This window comes from Carlito syrichta, unplaced genomic scaffold, assembly GCF_000164805.1.
Source record: "Carlito syrichta isolate Samal-C Ts95f unplaced genomic scaffold, Tarsius_syrichta-2.0.1 Scaffold316401, whole genome shotgun sequence".
NCBI classification, from domain to species: domain Eukaryota; kingdom Metazoa; phylum Chordata; class Mammalia; order Primates; family Tarsiidae; genus Carlito; species Carlito syrichta.
In genome coordinates, this window is record NW_007260497.1 from 461,620 (window position 1) to 475,251 (window position 13,632).

Consider the following 13,632-nt stretch of genomic DNA (forward strand, 5'->3'; position numbering starts at 1 on the left):
TTCCAGCTACTTGGAAGGCTGAGGCGGAAGGATCGCCGGAGCCCAGCAGGTCGAGGCTGCGGTGGCCAGAAGCGGCCATTGCACTCCAGTCTGGGCGACAGTGAGACTCCAACTCAAAACAATAAAAATAAATAAATAAAATAAATAAATATGATTTCGCAATTTATTTGGGTTATTTTGGTTGTTAGGGTGAGAGTGAGCCTCATTCAACTTCATACATCCAAACTGGTAGTGGGCCCCTCCACTGATTTTTAATTGATGTGAAAAATACATACAATGAAATGTACGAATCTTTATTTTTTTTTTTGAGTCGGAGTTTCACTCTGTGGCCCAGGCTGGAGGGCAGTGGCATGCTCATGGCCACTGTAGCCATGGTGGCTCATTTTCTTTTCTTTTTTTTTTTTTTTTGCGCGTGCAGTGGCATGCTCACAGCCACCACAACCTTGACCTGCTAGGCTCAGGCAATCCTTCCACCTCAGCCTTCCAAGTAACTGGGACTACAGGCGTACACCATCATGCCTGGCTAATATTTTGATTTGTTGTAGGAATGAGGTCTTCCCATGTTGCCCAGGTTGGTCTTGAACCTGTGGGCTTAGGCAATCCTCTCACTTCGGCCTCCCAAAGTGCTAGGATTATAAGCATGAGCCACCACATCCAGCCTTCTTTTGTGTGTGTGTGTGTTGGAGTCTGTTGCCCAGGTTGGAATGCAGTGGCACACTCATAGCCACTACAGCCTTGACTTTCTGGGCTCATGCAATCCTTCCACCTCAGCCTTCCAAGTAGCTAGAACTACAGGTGTGCACCACCATATTCAGCTAATTTATTTATTTATTGTAGAGATGAGGTCTCACCATGTTGCCCAGGCTGGTCTTGAACCCCTGAGCTCAGGCAATCTTCTCACCTCCACCTCCCAAAGGGCTGGAATTACAGGTGTGAGCCACTGCACCCGGCTGTGAATTTCTCATTTCAATGATTGTTTTTTCATTTCTTTAAATCCTATTTTTTTTTTACATCCACTATTAATTTTCTTTTTTTTTTTTTTTGAGTTGGAGTCTCACTCTGTCGCCCAGACTGGAGTGCAATGGCCACTCCCGGCCACTGCAGCCTCGACCTGCTGGGCTCCGGTGATCCTTCCGCTCAGCCTTCCAAGTAGCTGGAACTACAGGCGCGCACTACCACACCCAGATGATTTTTGATTTATTGTAGAGATGAGGTCTCGCCAAGTTCCCCAGGCGGGTCTCGAATCCGCGGGCTCAGGCAATCCACTCACCTCGGCCTCCCAAAGTGCTGGGATTACAGGCTGAGCCACCCAGCCCTGCCACTGTTAATTTTCACGATTTCTTATTCCCAGTACGTTTTTTTTTTTTTTTCTGTTTAACTTTGTTTAGACGTAACAAGCAGACTTGTTTTTATAATGTCAGATGATTTCAGTAATAGATTTGGTTTGGTTTGGTCTGGCTGTTTCTGTTTGTGCTTAGTTGCTTTTCACTATGAGCTGCTTTTTTTTTTTTTTTTTGAGTCAGAGTCTCACTCTGTCACCCAGGCTGGAGTGCAGTGGCACGCTCACAATCACCACAGCCTCGACCTGCTGGCCTCAGGTGATCCTTCTGCCTCAGCCTTCTAAGTAGCTGAACTACAGGCACATGCCACCACACCTGGCTAATTTCTTTTTATTTATTGTAGAGATGAGGTCTTGCCAAGTTGTCCAGGCTGGTCTGGAACCCACAGGCTCAGGTAATCCTCTCACCTCGGCCTCCCAAAGTGCTGGGATTATAGGCGTGAGCCACCGTGTCTGGTCTCGAACTGTTCATTATAATTGCCTTCAGAAATCATTTGTGGGAATTTTTTGCATCTTAGAATAAAGGGACATTTCCCAGAAAGCATTTGACTTAGCTTTTGCCTTAGATCACCTTTTACTGTAATTGGATATTTAGCAACACCCCGGTTCTGTGAACAAGTCCACATGTGGTTATTCTTTTCAGGAATAATTTGCAAATTCCCTGACCTTGCTCAGCCAACAACTTCTCCTGTAGATCCCTAGGTAGTGGGAGTGGGACTGGTTTACTTATGGGTACCTTCATCCTGCAGGCAGGCTTCTTTGGAATCCTAGCTTTCAGAGAGGGGAGAAACCTCCTATCAGACTGCTGTTCTGAGTAAAGCCTGAGCTCTTTGTTTTTACTCTCTCTTAGGTCAAAAGCTTGGCAGATACCCCGTGGCAAAAGTGGCTTAAATGCTCTGCTGACCTCTCTGAGTTCCCTCTCTGAGCTTGGTCTGAGACTTACCTCTACAGCCTTTAATACCATATTTATTTTCTCATTTTACCCAGACATTGTAGTTGTTTTTCATGAGAGCTAAGTCTTAATTCCTAGCTCATGATATTCATGGAAATGGAAGTCTGAGATGGTGGTTTTGAACAGAAGGACAGAGTCAGGTTTGTGCTTTAAAGAGATCGGTTATAGCTACTTTGGTTTTGCTTCTGCAGTGACATTTGGAGTCCTCTTATGTACCAGGCTGCGTATTAGGCCTCCGGGATGCAGCCCCTGCCATATTCCATGCCCTTTTGGGGTTTATGTCTAGTAAGGGAGACAGACTATACATCTGTAAATCAATAAGAAAAATAGCTACAATTTATAGGGATTGTTAAGAAAGATGTTCAGAGGCTAAGGGGGCAGAGGAGAATCTGCTTGGATAAGGTGGTCAGGCAAGACTTCTCTGTGAAAATGACCTTGAAATAGACCCAGAGTGCAGGAAGAAACCAGCCATGGGCAGCAGAGGCTGGCTTGGGAGAGAGGACTGAAGGCAGGAAGACTGTTGGGAGCCTGTCACAACCGTCTGGACAAGAGTAGGGTGGGGGATACAGGGAAAACTGTCAGGATGTGGTGACTAGATGTTGAGGGAGAAGAGTGCCACCAGCTCAGGTATTTGGCTGATGTGACAGGCATCTGGCTGGAGACGCTGGAAAAGGAGCAGACTGGGGAGGAGGGAAAGGTAGAGAGGTCAGGTTGACATGGCTGCCACACAATGGACCTTGAGGACATGCGCAGTGAACTGAGCCAGGCACAAAAGGACAAGCGATCGTGGAGACTTGACGTCATCACATCCACAGGTGGAAGGGAGAGTGGTATTGCTGGGGGCCGCATGCAGTGGGGAGTGGGGAGTCATTGTCTAATGTAAACACGGTTCAGGTTTACAAGGGGAAACAAGTTCGGGCAATGGATGATGGCAGTTGGTTGCACAACAGCACGAACATCCTTATTGCCACTGACTGCACACTTTTAAGATGGTCGATTTTGTTATGTGTAATTGAAAAGAGAGCCAAGCTCAGCCTGTAATCCTGCGCTTTGGGAGGCCGAGGTGAGTGGATTATCTGAGACTGTGGGTTCGAGACCCATCTGGGCAACTTGGCGAGACCTCATCTCCACAATAAATCAAAAAATCGGCCAGGCATGGTAGCGCGCCTGTAGTTCCGGCTACTCGGAAGGCTGAGGCGGAAGGATCGCCGGAGCCCAGCGGGTCGAGGCTGCGTGGCCGGGAGCGGCCACTGCACTCCAGTCTGGGCAACAGAGTGAGACACCGACTCAAAAAAAAAAAGAGATCAGGTGGCCTGTGAGCATACCGGGGAGACATGCCGGAGCCAGGTGGTCCCCGGAACTGGGGCTCAGTGGGAGATCAGAGCTGTTGTGAACATTTGGAGCATCTATACAGTCCAAGCTTCGGGAGTGGGTGCTCTCAGCTCCAGACCCCCTCCGTGACCCAGTTTTCCACATAGCCCCAGCCACCCCTCCCGGATGCACTGGTCTGGATCCTCAGTGGGCATCGCCGTATGGCCTGGGTCCAGATCCCTGCCCAGGATGTGCTGTTCTCTGTGGTTGAGGAAGAACGGGGCCAGCACTGCGGGAAGACCCAGAGCCTGTTGCTATCAGTGAGGTCTGGAGTGAGGGGCCGGGGAGAGGCGAGGGTGGCCTTGGGGTGGAACGCTGTGGCTCCTGACCAAGGGCCTCTGAACTGTTTTCACATCTCCATGAAGCCAAAAAGGGACTGTGCCTTTGCCCAGGATAGCTTTGAAGTGCGATGAATCCTACCTCTTGCTAGCTCTGGGCCTGTGCCAACCCTTTTGCTGACAAGGCCCTGACAGATGGGCAGGTTGAAAATGGCAGAGTGAGCCGGGCTCGGTGGCTCAGCCTGTAATCCCACGCCTTTGGGAGGCAGAGGTGAGTGGATGGCCTGAGTCCGCGGGTTCGAGACCCACCTGGGCAGCGAGACCTCATCTCTACAATAAATCAAAAAATCAGCCGGGCGTGGTAGCGTGTACCTGTGATTCCGGCTACTCAGAAGGCTGAGGTGGAAGGATCGCCGGAGCCCGGCAGGTCGAGGCTGCGGTGGCCGGGAGCGGCCACTGCACTCCAGTCTGGGCGACAGAGTGAGACTCCAACTCAAAAAAAAAACAAAAAGAAAAAAAAGAAAATGGCAGAGTGTACTTAGTCCCTAATAAGTATGGCTGGTTTGCAGGCAAAATATTTCTGAAAGAGGCATCCCTGAAAAAGATACCAGGAGATATCCCTGGTGGGGAGAAGCTGTGATCCTTGGGGCAGAAGACAGGGAGTGTAACTGTGTGAGGGACAGAGGGGACAGAAGAGGCCGAGCAGAGTTAGGGTGCGAGGACGCGTGGTACAGAAAGGAGCGGTGTTCAGGCTGGAGGCGTCGGGAGTGAGCGGTCACGGGCAGAGGGCAGGAGAAGCGGGTAAGGCTGGGTGCACAGACAGTGTTCTTTGGACCAGGGAGCTTGGCATTGTTCAGCAGCATGGAGTAGGGCCATGCCTTGAGGGAGCAGGATCATGGGGTCTAGATGGAATAATCAAAGGAGGCATTGGGCCTTCACATGCCTCTGTCCCACACAGGCGCCTGGGGCAGCCCCTGGTGAGGTCTGGGCCCAACTGGAGCTCTTCCTGTGGCTGGGACTGGGCCAGCAAGCCAAGGCCTGCACCTCCGAGCTGCCCCCAGACCTGCTGCCCGAGCCCTCAGCCAGACCGCCCCACAGCCGGCACCGGCATGGTGAGTACAGGCGGTGGACAGGGGCACGCAGGGTCCATGTTGCTGTTTGCCCAAGGTGAGGGGCTAATGAGTCAGGGGACTCAGTGCTGCCCTGAGCAGACATGGTCCCGTCCTGTTCCCTCGTCCTAGACTTCAGCTACTTCCAGCTCTGGGCCCACTTGTACCAGGCCCGAGGTGTGTTGGTAGCAGATGACAGTGGCCTCTCGGACCCCTTTGCTTGCGTCCTCATCTCTACCCGGTGTCAGACCACACGGGTGAGGGCTGGAATGGGATGTGGGTGGAGGAGGCTTGGGAGACAAGGTGAGGTGGGGCCGAGCTCTTCCCCACGGCCCTAGACTCCCTTCCCTGGGTTTTCAGGACAGGTTATCCGATGGGCCTGACCTGACTTAGGGGTTGCTATAGGATCAAAAGTTTTAGGGGTGAGGAGTTGTTTTCTGGGATTAACTTTCTGTCTCCAAGGGCGGCCCGTTACAGCAGGAAGAGACCTGGTGGAAGGTGCAGACCCCAGACCCTCTGAAGACTTTCCACCTGCGCCACACCTCAGGCCTCTCTCGACAAGCTGTGACTTGGAGGATTCCTTTAGAGCAGGGGTACTTGCTCGGTATCTTTGTTGGAATATTCTTCTGACACTTGCCATTGCCCTCTTCTCTGCATGGCCCCCAAGGTCCTGGAGCAGACACTGAGCCCCTTGTGGGATGAACTCATGGTGTTTGAGCAGCTGATTGTGGACGGGAGGAGAGAGAACCTGCAGGAGGAACCTCCATTAGTACTCATCAATGTCTTTGACTACAATAAATTTGTGAGCATGGCTGGGCCCCAGCTGGGTTCCTGGCCTGGAAGCCCCCTCCTTGCCTTGGTGCCTCCTTCCCTGGTTCCTGAGACTCTGCCCCCTTTATTTTCACTGCCTGTTTCCCATAGGGCCCCCTGTGCTTTTGGGCAGGGCACTGGCCACCCCGAGGGTAAAGCTGATGGGAAACCCATACCAGCGCCTGAGCTGCAGTTCTTCCCCCTGAGGAAGGGACCCCAGGCAGCTGGAGGGCTCATTGCCACCTTTGAACTCATTGAACTGGACTGCAGTGGCCGACTTGAGGTCAGAATATCCAGCCCAGAAATGGGCCCATCTTGTTATTCTAGCTGGTCATATAGCCCCAGGGAATACAAAGCATGGGTGTGTCCCAGGAATATCCCCCCAGGTCCCTTACCCCCAGAGAATACAGCCTGCAGGTCTGTCCTGGGGTCCTCACTGGACCTCTTGACCCCAAGGAACATACAAACATTCATGCTTGCCAGGCCTCCAACCCCAGAGAACCCAGGCTGTGGGTTCATCCTGGAGTCACTCCTTCCCATGTGCCTCAGACACCCACACTCCGCCCTTCCTGCATGTGGCTGCTTCCTGAGACCCCTCTTGCCCCACCAATCAGCCTTACCTGGTACTCTGCATTTACACACCAGCAGCTCTTCACAATCACTTTCCACGCCCAGGTCACCCTCCTTTGGCCCAATTCTTCTTTGACCTCTGACTTCCTTCCCTGCAGCCCTCAGTGCCCAGTGATTTGGAGCCTCAGAATCGGGATACCTGATAGACATCCTCTCTGGACGCCTGACTCTGCCACCCAATGTGCGCCCAGTGCTCCAGGGTTCCATGTTGAGGTAGCACGAGGCACCCAAAGTCCCCTCATTTCCCCACATCAGGGTACCCTCTGTTAGGTGCAGGCCCCTGAATCTCCCACTTCCCCACTCTAGGTGCTGTTCTGGGGTCTGAGGGGCCTTGGTCGTGTACACCTGTTCGAGGTAGAGCAGCTCCAGGTTGTGCTGGAGGTGGCTGGGTGCCGTGTGGAGTTTGAGGTCCTGGCCAGCTACCATGAGAACCCCAATTTCACTGAGCTCGTCAGGCATCTGACAGTGGTGAGGATGTGGGATGGAGGGCAAGGAGGGCAGAGAAGTGAAAGAGGATGATGGATGGCGAATTTCCAGCCAATTAGCTTAGATGAGCCAAGGATCAGCACACAGAAAAGGTGAAGTAGTAAATATTGTAGACTCTGTAGGGCATCCAGTCTCAGTTGTACCTACTCAACTCTGCCATCGTAGCATGAAAGCAGCCATAGACAACATGTAAATGAATCAGTATAAGTGTGTTCTGTAAAATTTTATTCACAAAAACTGGCAGCAGGCTCATCTCTGGGCTAATCCATGGACTTACGGTGTTCTCTTGGCTCTGTTGAATGAGTAGATTACCAAGTGTCCTGAAGGGTGAGTCTCAGCAAATCTCTCTAGTCTCTGGGACACCATGGGCTGAGAAGAAAAATAAGGTTTTTGTGTAATTTTAATTTTAAATTACTATAGTGTGGGCTTTGGAGTCAAATTTTTGCAATGCCACTTAGGATCTTGTCAAAACACTTGTCTTGCTTGAGCTTCCGGGCTAACAGGTAACAGGTACAAAATAAAAAAGGATGGAAGGACATACACCGGGTGGCTCCTTGCAGAAACGCTGTAAGGAGCCAATGACAAAAAGGTTTTTGTGAAAGGGCTTTATAAACTGAAAAGTGCTGTGATTGTGTGAGGGTGTGAGTGGGACAAAGCACAGTGGTTCTAGACTTTAAGGTGGCAAAAACACAAACAAAAAGAAATCTCACCTCTATTTCGTGACTCTGTTTCACAGGCAGGAGTTTTCAGTTTGAAAACTTCATCATGCTACAAGATAATGAAACTACAAGCAGGTTGCTTATTGAACTCCTGACAAGGGAGGGTGTCTTAGTCTGTTCCAGCTGCTATAACTAAGTATCTTAGACTAGGTAATTGATAAACAACCTAAATTTATTGCTCAGGGCTCTGGAGGCTGGGAAGTCCAAGATCAAGGTGCCAGCAGATTCCATGTCTGATGAAGGCCCGTTTCTCACATGGCGGAAGGACATCAAGGGGCTAGCAAGCTTCCTCAGGGCTCTTTTCTAAGGGCACTAATCCCACTCATGAAAGGCTCTGCTCCATTAATCACCTCTCAAAGGCCCCACCTCTTAATACCATCACCTTGGGGGTTATATTTCAACACCCCCATTCCTCTCATTTCTCACTTCGTGATGCAGATTGGGGAATACACATCCCTCCCTCCATTGTGCACTTGAAAAAAAAAGTGCATTCTTCTGTTGATGAGTGTTCTGTAGATGTCCGTTAAATCAGACTGTTTGATAGTGTTATTCAAACCTCTCGAACAAGACTCCTTGAGCAAGACTCCCAGCTGTTCTGTCTGTTACTGAGAACAGTGTCTCAACTGAAGTCTCCAACTATTGCTCTTGAACTGTCTGTTTCTCCCTTCAGTTCTTTCCCTTTTTACTTCTTGTATTTTGAAGCTCTATTGTTAGGTGCATATATGTTTATAATTGTTACATCTTTCTGATGAATTGACCTGCTTTTTTTTTTGAGTTGGAGTCTCACTCTGTCACCTAGGCTGGAGTGCAGTGATATGCTAATGGCCACTGCAGCATTGACCTGCTGGGCTCAGGTGATCCTTCTGTGTCATCCTTCCAAGGATGACAGGCTCGCGTCACCATGCCTGGCTAATTTTTTTATTTATTGTAGAGATGAGGTCTCGCCAACTTGCCCAGGCTGGTCTTCTGGCCTTGAACCTGTGGACTCAAGCAATCCTCTCACCTCGGCCTCTCAAAGTGCTGGGATTATAGGCGTGAGCCACCACACCCAACCAAGACCTGCTTACTATTATAAAATTTGTCTCTAGTAAAATTTTTTGTCTTAAAGTCTATTTTGTCTGATACTACTCCAGTTGTCTGTGGTTACTATTTGCATGATATATCTTTTCCTTTTCTTTTACTTTCATCATATTTGTGTCTTTGACTCTAAAAAGTGTTTTTTAGATAACATGGAGTTGCATCTTCTTTTTATCCAGCTGACAATCTTTGTTTTTGTTTTGAGTTGAGGTCTCACTCTGTCACCTAGGCTGCAGTACAGTAGTACAATCACGGTTCACCACAGCTTCAACCCCTGGGCTCAGGTGATACTTCTGCCTCAGCCTCCCCAGTAGATTGGACTACAAGAATGTGCCATGATGCCTAGCTAATTAAATTTTTTTTTTGTAGAGACAAGGTCTTGCTATGTTGCCTAGGTTGATCTCTCTTTTGATTTAAGTGTTTAATATAACTACATTTGGGCCAGGTTTGGTGGCTCAGCCTGTAATCCCAGCACTTTGGGAGGCCAAGGTGAGTGAATTGCCTGCGCCCACTGGTTTGAGACCAGTCTGGGCAACTTGGCAAGACCTTGACTCTACGATAAATCAAAAATTAGCCAGGCGTAGTAGTGCGCGCCTGTAGTCCCGACGACTTGGAAGGCTGAGGCAGAAGGATCGTTGGAACCCGGCAGGTCGATGCTGGGGTGACTGTTAGTGTGCCACTGCACTCCAGTCTGGGTGACAGAGTGAGACTTCAACTAAATAAAAAAAAAAAAAATATATATATATAATCACATTTGATGTTATTATTGATATTATTGGTTGGACTTACATCTGCCATTTTGCTAATTGTTTTCTTTACATCTTGTGTGTTTATTGTTCCTCTTTTTACTGTACTCTTTTGTATTAAATAGTTTTTTTTTTTGAGTTGGAGTCTCACTCTGTTACCCAGACTGGAGTGCAGTGGCCGCTCCTGGCCATCGCTGCCTCGCCTGCTGGGCTCCGGCGATCCTTCCGCCTCAGCCTTCCAAGTAGCTGGAACTACAGGCATGCGCTACCACACCTGGCTAGTTTTTTATTTATTGTAGAGCTGAGGTCTCGCCAAGTTGCCCAGGCAGGTCTCGAACCCGCGGGCTCAGGCAATCCACTCACCTCGGCTTCCCAAAGTGCTGGGATTACAGGCTGAGCCACCAAGCCCGGCTAAATAGATATTTATCAGTGTACTACTTTAATTACTTTGTTGATTTTTACTTAGTAGTTGCTCTAGGGATTATAATGTGCATACTAATTTTTTCATAATCTACTTCAGATTAATATTAATTTGGTTCCAGTAAAATATAGAAACGTTCCTCCAGTATTGCTTTATTTCTTCCTTTCTTCTTTGCTCCTTTGTGCTACAGTTGTCACACACACACACACAAAATAAACTCAGCAATATAGGTATAAAATTATTGTTTCCCCTGTCCTCTTAGGAGCCATTGATAGATATGAAATTCCTGAGTTAACCAGCATACATCTATTTATAGTTCTAAATCTATATTTGCAAGCTGAGCATCAGTTCTTTATATAAGAATAACAACAACCCTATGTTTCTGGTAGCACTTTGTAGGCTCCAAAGTACTTTTCTATTTGGTATGTCATTTGATACAAAAGTCATTTGAATACAGGATTGTGTTCCTTTTTCAGCTGGGAAACTGGGTCAGAAGGCAATGATGTACCAGATAGTACCCCGTGAGACTTTGGCAGAGCTTGGCATAGGATGCAGGTTTAGATGTGTTGTTTTCCTACCTGTCTTTGTGGCTGCTTTTCCCTCTTGCCCAGGTCTTCAAAGACAGTTACTCTCTCCACCCCTAGGACTTGCTGGAGCAGCCTTACCTGCAGCCCCCACTCAGCATCCTGGTGATTGGGCGCCGGGCCTTTGGCCGCACAGTCCTTGTGGGTTCCCACATTGTCCCCCATATGCTGCAATCCACATTCCGGGGTCATGAGGATCGCCCCGAGGAGGAAAGAGAGGAGGAGGAGACAGGGGACAGGGTGCCTAAGGGACCTCAAGGGTAGGAGCCTTCTTTTTAGGAGCCACCAGACAGAAGACCCTCTGGTTCCCAGCAGAGATGACTCTCGGGCACCTCCACTGGGTCGTGGAGTCTGACTTCTTGCCCAATCTCTTCATGGTGTCGTCTTCTCCCTCCCAGGCCAGAGGTCCCTGGATCCCCTCTTTGCTGAAATGGGCATATCCAGACAGTGCCTGAAGGTAACAGGGTGTAGGAGATACATGGACATGGGGCTGGCTGGGCTTGGGTGCTGCTGGGTTCAAGAAACTGAGTCCTTTTTCCCTCAGGTTCCTCCGAAGAAGCTCCCCTTCGGAGGTTTCCTGAATCAAGGCCCTGAGCTGGAGGAGGACATCCCAGATCTGCAAGAGCTCGACTGGTGGTCCAAGTACTACACATCCCTGCAGGAGCTCCAGGGACAGGCAGGGGCGGAGGCAGACCTCAGGACGGGGCTGGAGGGAAAGCGGCGAGAAGAGCAAGCTTATCCACTGTGGAACTCCACAGTTCCTCAGAACTCCTCACGACAGTCTTCCTTGTTCATCTTCATGGCAATTCTAGAGCTGTGTTGTCCGACAGAAGTGTAATGCTGTCAGGCTCAGTGGCTCACTTTGGGAGGTTGAGGCGAGTGGATTGTCTGAGCCTGCAGGTTTGAGACCAGCCCAGGCAACTTGGCAAGACCCTATCTCTACAATAAATAAAAAATTAGCCGGGTGTGGTAGCGTGCACACACAGTAGTTTGGCTACTAGGAAGGCTGAGGCGGAAGGATCGCCGGAGCCCAGTGGGTCGACCACAGTGGTGGCTGTGAGCGTGCCACTGCACTCCAGCCTGGATGATGGAATGAAACTCCAACTCAAAAAAAAAAAGAAAAAAGTGATGCAAGCCATATATGTAATTTTAACTTCTAGAGTAGCCACATTAAAAAGAAAATTAAAAGGAAGCAGATGAAATTAATTTCAGGACTTTATAAAAATCAATAATGAGATATCTTACATGATCTGTTTTTTTCCAACACGTTTGAAATCTGGCAGAACATCTCAATTTGGACTAGCCACATTTTAAGTGCTCAGCACCCACACTGATGGTGACCATCCTGGACAGCACAGTACTAGATGATAAACTGAAGCGTTGAAAATGCAAGTGGCTTTCATAGTTGGAACTTGAACTAAGGTTTCCCAACTCCGTATCCTGGAAAAGGGTAGATGAGAGGGGATGGAGAAGACGCTCTCATCAAAGTTGGGTTTTAATTTCAACCCAACTTTGATGAGGATGAAATGGATGATCCTGAAGGTAAGAGATTTGGGTTTTTTGCTCTATTCCATCTGCCCATTCCCCACCTACCCATATATTTCTGATGGGGGCATTTTGCTGCTCCCAGATGGGGCCAACCTCACTTCTGTGGATGGAGAGACCCAAGACCAGGGTAAAGCTAAAGATGGAGCCTCTGTGCCCTGCAAAACAACAATCACCACCCTGAAAGTGACTGGGTGTTGAGGAGGGAGGAGTCTCTTTGGATTCTGGCCATTGGCCTGTCACAGAGGTTCTCGCCTTTCAGATCTACAACAGCTCCCTGGAGGAAGAGTTTAACCACTTTGAAGACTTGCTGCATGTGTTTCCCCTGTACCGAGGGCAACGGGGCCAGGATGGAGATGGAAAGAAAGTGTGAACATCTTGTGGGCCAGTTGAAGGTACATTTGGAGAGGGAAAGGGAGGCCAGGGAGCACAGGAGGGGATTCAGGAGGACAATTCGCTACTAGAGCCTTTTCTGTTTCCCTGCAACCTGGGGCTCCTTCCTTATTTACCCTGAATCAGAGGCAGTGTCATTCTCCGAGCCCCAGATCTTCCAGGGGATCCCACAGAACCAGCCTATCAAGCTCCTGGTCAGAGTATACATTGTAAAGGTGAGTCTCCATGGTTCTGGCATATCTCCAACTCCAACTAAGGTAATGTACATGAAACTTAACAGAATGAAAGCTCTGGAAGGAACCTCAGGGATCACTGAATCCAACTTCTTCATTTCTCAGATGGGAAATCTTTGGCATAAAGTTAGGAGGTCCGCCAGGGTTACAAAGTTTGCTCATGACAGAGCCAGAATTTAGAGCATAGGTCTCCTGACCCCTGTTCGTAATTCTAGTACCAAAGAATAAGGAGTGTCTGAATCTCAGGCTTCAGAATGGCTTGTTGTCAAATTCCTTCGTCCTGGCCTTCCATGGCTGCAGTGTTCATACAGAGCCCAGCAGGACTCTCAAGTTTTCTAAAAGTATCCTAAAGACTAAGGGGGAATGAGTAGGTTGCTCTGCTCCCTCACTGCCCTTCGCCAGAGCAGAATGCTGTGTGTCTTTTAATCTGTTTTCAGTATAGGGATTCTGACTAGGTATAATTTGAGGAAACATTCTATGTCAGTTCTACCATAATCTAAGCATTTAGTGTGTGAATTAGATAGTAGAAGTCATCTTGACCTGCATCTAAAATATGGCAGACTAGATGGTCTGAGATAACTTCCTAATATAATACATCTAGAAATGCTAAACAGTTTTTTTTCGAGTAGGGATCTCACTCTGTCACCCAGGCTGGAGTGCAGTGGCACACTAATGGCCATCTCAGTCCTCAGTCTCCATCTGCTGGGCTCAGGCGATCCTTCTGCCTCAGCCTTCCAAGTAGCTGGAACTACAGGTGCATGCCACCACGCCTGGCTAATATTTTTTATTTATTGTGAAGATGAGATCTCACCATGTTGCTCAGGCTGATCTTGAACCCCCGGGCTCAAGCAATCCTCTTGCCTCTGCCTCCCAAAGTGCTAGAATTACAAGCTTGAGCCACTGCGCCTGGCCAAAATTTTTTTTTTTTTTTTTTTTTGG

The 13,632-nt window shown here is 48.9% G+C and overlaps 1 pseudogene; it reads left to right on the top strand.

Moving 5' to 3' along the window:
• Positions 1-13,632, top strand: part of LOC103276901 — a 37,831-nt pseudogene that overhangs the window by 21,991 nt on the left and 2,208 nt on the right.